This window comes from Polypterus senegalus, chromosome 1, assembly GCF_016835505.1.
Source record: "Polypterus senegalus isolate Bchr_013 chromosome 1, ASM1683550v1, whole genome shotgun sequence".
NCBI classification, from domain to species: Eukaryota; Metazoa; Chordata; class Cladistia; order Polypteriformes; family Polypteridae; genus Polypterus; species Polypterus senegalus.
Genome location: NC_053154.1, coordinates 146865158 through 146871157, shown reverse-complemented (window position 1 = coordinate 146871157; position 6000 = coordinate 146865158).

The window sequence follows — 6000 nt, the reverse complement described above, 5'->3', positions numbered from 1 at the left end:
ATTTCTTTTTCTTTTTTTTTTTGATTTTATTGAATTTATTAAAATCAAATAGCATTCCGTACAAACAAGTCATGTTTTGCAAAACTAGATTTGAAACAAATCAACCCTGACCCATGAGAAAGAGGGCTAGGCCAACAGAGTAAAGCTTTAATAGTAAGTAAAATAAAGAAATAAATAAATGGAATAAAATAGGAAAGATAATCCACTTCCTTAATTTAAATGCTTATTTTTAAAATGCTATTGATTAGGTCCTGCCAGGTTTTTAAAAAGTTTTTGAACAGATCCACTAAGTGAGAATTTGATTTTTTTCCAATTTCAAATAGTATATAACATCAGTTAGTTACCCACTGACTGACTTAAGATGTGGGTTCGGATTCTTCCAGTTGAGCAAGATAAGTCTGCGTGCCAATAGTGAAGTGAAGGTAATTACAGTTTGTTTGTCCTTCTCCACTTTAAGCCCATCTGGAAGTCCACCAAACACGCTGTTAGTGGGTTAGGATACATTGTGACCCCCCCCAAGGCTGTCTGAAAAGCACTTAAAAATTTTGGTCTACAATGATGTTAATTTGGTGCAGGCCAAAAACATTTGACCCAGTGAGGCCGGAGCTTGATTGCAGTATTTGCAAGTTGGATTTTGCCCTGGAAACATTTTGGATAATTTTAAACAAGATAGATGTGTTCAATAAAAGATTTTAAGTTAAATTATTGTATGATTTGCACGTATGAAGCTCAAGTGAGTTCTGTGCATGGCTGCCTTCCACTCCTTTTTTGAAATGTTGAGTGAGAGATCCTTTTCCCACTGTACTCTGGGATCTTTGAAAGGGAGGGACTTTAAAATGGTTTTATATATTACAGAAATGCAGTCAGAGTCCTGAAGACTGATCAATATTTTTTCTGGAATAGAGGTAGGTGGGAGGTGAGGAAAATTGGGCAGGTTTTGTTTAAAGTTTCTTATTTGAAGGTAGTGAAAGAAATGTGTTGCTGGAAAGTTAAATTTGGAGTGTAATTGTTTGTAGGATGTGAAGATGTTATCTATGTACAGATCTCTAAGTTATTTATTCCCAAATGTTTTCCAGACATTAAAAACTGTATTTGTTTGAGAGGGTAGGAAAAGGTGGTTCTCGTGCAGAGGTGCCAGAGATAAACACTTCTCTGTCTTGAAGTACTTCCTACATTGGTTCCATATTCTGAGTGAATGATGCACAATTGGGTTGTTAGTATATTGGCGATAACTTGTACTTACTGGGGGTACAAAGCAAGGAATGTAAAGAAGTACTGCAAAAACTCAGACAATTTCTGACATAGTCACTGTCCTAGGGACCAGGCCAGCTGCTCTTCCCCCCCAAACCCCCCATTTCCTGGGCATTCTGCAGCAGTCTGTGCTGTCCAGATGTGAGCATGACCTGTCAACACTGATGGTGCAAAATATGTTCAGTTTACACTTGTATAGTGCTCTTCATAGAGGCTCAGGGGACAGACTTCACAAATGACATAATACAACCGCAGGAAAATATGCCTTTGGTGAAACACTCAGTAAAACAAAGCAATTTCAAATGGATTAATAAACTTCAAGTACAGTAAATATGTAAATGGGGGTTAAAACAGTAGAGAAAGAGATTGCACTATTGAGATGTTCAGTTAATAATGCACGTACATGGAGCAACATAGCATCTGTGTAAGAGCTGGGTGGAATATGAAATCAACAGTGTTTCCTAAACACATACAGTACATCACATACTTGGAGGGGTTATGTTGGTGCAGTGGTTAGTAGTTCTGCTGTCTCATGGATCGAGTCCTAGGTTTGAATCCCGCTGTCTGTTTTGGAATGTGGACTTTATACTTTTCTCTTTTTGTGTCTGAGGGTCTTGGTCCTGGTGATTTAAGCCAGTCTGAGACAGGTATGTCGACATCAACTGGCCCCCATTAAGTAAGACCAATGTGCCACTGCTCAGGAACGCCGATTGCTGCTTTTCTGCGATGAAAACATCTCAATACCAGGAGCTGTGGTGTTTTGTCAGCTAGGGCAATGCTCTGCCAGTTTTTACCAACAAAAACTTGAAAGTGAATACTTAATATTTTTATAAATGTATTTTAATTTATATTTAATAATGGTTTTGTCAGTAATTAGTTTTTTTGGGGGAATTAATACATTTTAGACTGAATCTTATGATAGGTTACCTGGTCAGGCCGTGCTCCATTTCCGAGTAGACAAATAGTAATGTTGTGTCACATTCCATGTCAGTTCCATGCAGTGCTTGAGATTCCTGCAGCAGTTGAGGCAGAAATCTAATTTTAAAGCACAGCTAGCTTTTCCAGTATCATAATTACCAGCAGTGGTCTTGTCTAGGTCCAGGAATCTGCGCTGAGGTGCTGTGGCTAAGTGTTACCTGCCAGTAGAACCAGAGACCTGTGGGTTAGAGAAATGCTCTTGTGTCACAGAGAGTCAATGGAGAGCTCCCCACTCCTTTTAGAGAATAACCTGCAAGTTCTGTGTCACCATATGTTCAATGTCAAAATGGCTCTAGTCCAGCCCCATACTCCTACATGTGCACTTGGACTGCTTTGACTAGGTGAAGCTGTGCGTCACGGCACCATTTCTTTCAGTGTGGGTATTCGCTCTATGATGTCACGATTTAGACCCACTCACCAGCTGTGATCCAGAGACATTTAGGTGCTCAACTTGAGGGGACTCCACCTGCAAGTAGCACATGTCTGTGTGTGAAACTTAGGCTGAGCTGTCCTGAGCGTATGCCTGCCTGGACTATTACAGGCCAACAGAGTTGGGCTACCGAGAATAAAATGTCTTAAGAAGGACTATTACTGTAATATCTCATTGAAGGTGACAGTTTTGTGGCCAGTAGTGTTAAAAAATGCATGGCTACCTCACTATACTCGGATGACTAACTGATTTATAAACATGAATGTGCAAAGACTGTCCTAATGATAAAGTAAAAGTCCATAAGGTTAACCCAAAAAATACGGCTTGATGGAGCCGCCGGTTTTATTTTAATAAGATAACTTCTGAACCCAACGTAGAAACACTTTGATATGAAAGTACTTTACAATTCAAGGCGGCACCTGCAGCCCCTGCTTCCTCACATATGTTGTCCATGTGCTATACAAGATGCCAGCTATCTGCCTTTCCAACCATCTGTTCATTTTCTTTGCCTGCTTAAGTTGGGAGAGGAAGTTCACCATGGCAGTACTGGATTCAAAGCACAACACATGCAGCGCACAACCACAGCCAAATCCACCTGACCATGGAACCAGCTGGACACATCTGTGGGTTATGGGTGGAAAACTAATGGGATTTCTATTTGATAAATAAGCACTGTTTGCGGTTGTCGTCTCTGGAATGTCCTTGTCTTCAAAACACCACAGCGGCAGATTTTCATAAACGTCTTATCGGTGTGTTCAGAGCTCACCCTCATATTCATGTTTCTGTGCTTTCAGGGAGCTGATGCTGATCTTGCATTACTCATTGATAACAATGTCAGTAATAAATATATACCGCTCGTACATTTAGTGTATTATTATTATAATGATGTTTGATTGGGAAAGACTGTTAAATTATTGTTTACATCATAATTCAAACATGTGCCATCTGCGATGCTACAGCGAACAGACATTCACTGGGCTGCTGCTGCCTTTACTTAGTTATAAAAAAATGCAAAGTGCAATAAAACCTTGATAAGATACCCAACTCTTAAATGCTTCTGTGGTCTGTGCATGGATTCTAATGTTCCAGTGCAGGGATGTGGACACTGCTGAAAAAAGGGGTTGCCCTTCCAAGTAAGACATAAAGCTCCCCCAATGCGGTCATAACATAACCCTGGTCATCCTTCGAAAAGAGCAGGGTATTTCCTAATGCCCTGGCTAAGTCGCTCACCCATACCCTTGTCATCCTGTGCCTTAATGATTACTGCCCTGTACCTCTCGCATCTCTTGTCATGAAGTGCTTTGAGGGGATTATTAAAGACTCCACCTGTTCCTATCTTCCTAGGGACTTTGATCCATTTCAGTTTGCATACCGTACAAACAGGTCTACAGATGATGATGCCATCTCACATATTCTGCCCACCTCTGTGTCCCATGTAGCCAATAACAAGGGAAATTATGCAAGACTGTTGTTCATAGACTACGGTTTGGCTTTTAACACCATTCTGCCCCACTCACTGGTGCTGAATTTTCTAACAGGCAGACCTCAGGTGGTAAGAACAGAAAACTGCTTCTCCAGTTCTATCATTGTCAACACAGGAGTTCCACAAGGCTGTGTACTGAGTCCTCCGCTGTACTCCCTTTTACACATACAATTGTGTGGCCAAGCACAGCTCCAACACCACTGTTAAGTTTGCTGATGACACAGTGGTCTTAGGCCTCATTTCCAGCAACAATGAAGAGGCCTATCTGGACGAGGTAGAGAACTTGGCAGTATGGTGTCAAGCTCATAACTTCTCACTGAATTTTAGCAAGACCAAGGAGTTAATGGTGGACTTAAAGCAGAAGCAGCAGCAGATCTATGGCCCCATCAGCGTAAATGAAATTCCGTTTGAAAAGGTGAGCAGCTTCAGATACCTAGGTGTGCATATCACAAAGGACCTGACATGGACCCAGCACACACAGACTCGGGTCAGGAAGGCAATACAGGGCCTTTATCACCTGAGGCGGCTGAGAAAATTCAAGATCTTGCCAATCATTTTGAAAATTTTTTACACCAGTGGCATAGAGAGTATCCTAGCACAGAGCTGCACATCATGGTTTGGGAATTGTTCAGTCCAAGTTTACAAAGCCCTGCAGAGAGTGGTGCGTTCAGCAGACTGCATGTTAAGGTCACCAAGCGCTGCAGAACCAGGGCATTTAAAATAACTATGGACTCTACCCACCCCAGCACAGACTGTTCAGCCTGCTCAACTCAGACAAGCAGCTACACAGCCTAATGGTAAAGACCAAAAGATTCAAGAGGAGCGGTTACCTTCAACAAGCACTCAAACCTAAAACTCGCTTTAACTTACTGCACAGCCACTTCATGCTTTTTACTGTTTTTATCGTTTCAGGTTTTAATTTAATTTTAACCTAGTTTAGCTTAATTTAGTTAATTTTATTATCTTTTTATTTATTTTTGCACAATCTTGCAGTAGGCTAGCCTTTTCATTTCACTGCACGCTGTACCAGTATAACTGTATGTATGACAAATAAAACTCTTGAATCCTGGTCCCCCACATTATCCTGGTGCCCTTATTGGCTAATTATCACTTTTTCTCCCTTCACCACCTAATGTGTGGTGAGCATACTGGTGCAAAAATGGCTGCTCTTGCAACATCCAGGTTGGTGCTACACATTACTGGTGGTTGAAGTGGTTCCCTACTGTCTAGGAAGAGCATTAAATACTTTTATTTAAGTAATTAATAGATGCATTCACAAATTTTAATTGCTTTTTCATTTAATCAGTAGCCAAGTAACAAGGGGATGCCAATGAGAAAGGAGCCAGCGGCTCACCAGATAACCCTTTACACCTGTGTGATCACCATAAAGGGTTTGTCTTGTCAAGCTTGGGTCACAAAGCTACACAGGAGAGTTCAGCAGGTTTTCCAAGGAGTAGAAGCAGTACTTGTGTACTAAACGGATGGCACAGACTGCAGTTCCTACCCATTCTAGTGTTGGGCTCTGTGGTGGAGGCGCCCCAGTTGCTTAATTTTTGGAGTTTACATTTTTAGACTGACCTACCCCAACTGCAAATATTAACCTTAAAGTCAGTGGAGGTGAAGCATAGTTGCCTATCGGTCCCTAATGTTAATGTCCACTTTGGGTGCCTAATGTTAAAAAAGAAAATCCGATTTGCGTCACGATAATAGAAAAGGGTACTAGCTGTCCATTTAGTACACAAGTACCCTGAAACTTTATTGCTGTTCTGCCAGATACAAACACAAGTCTCTTACAGAGGCGATCTGGACTCACAAGGAACAGCTGTCAAACTTGATGCATCGGCCCTGACTCCTGCTC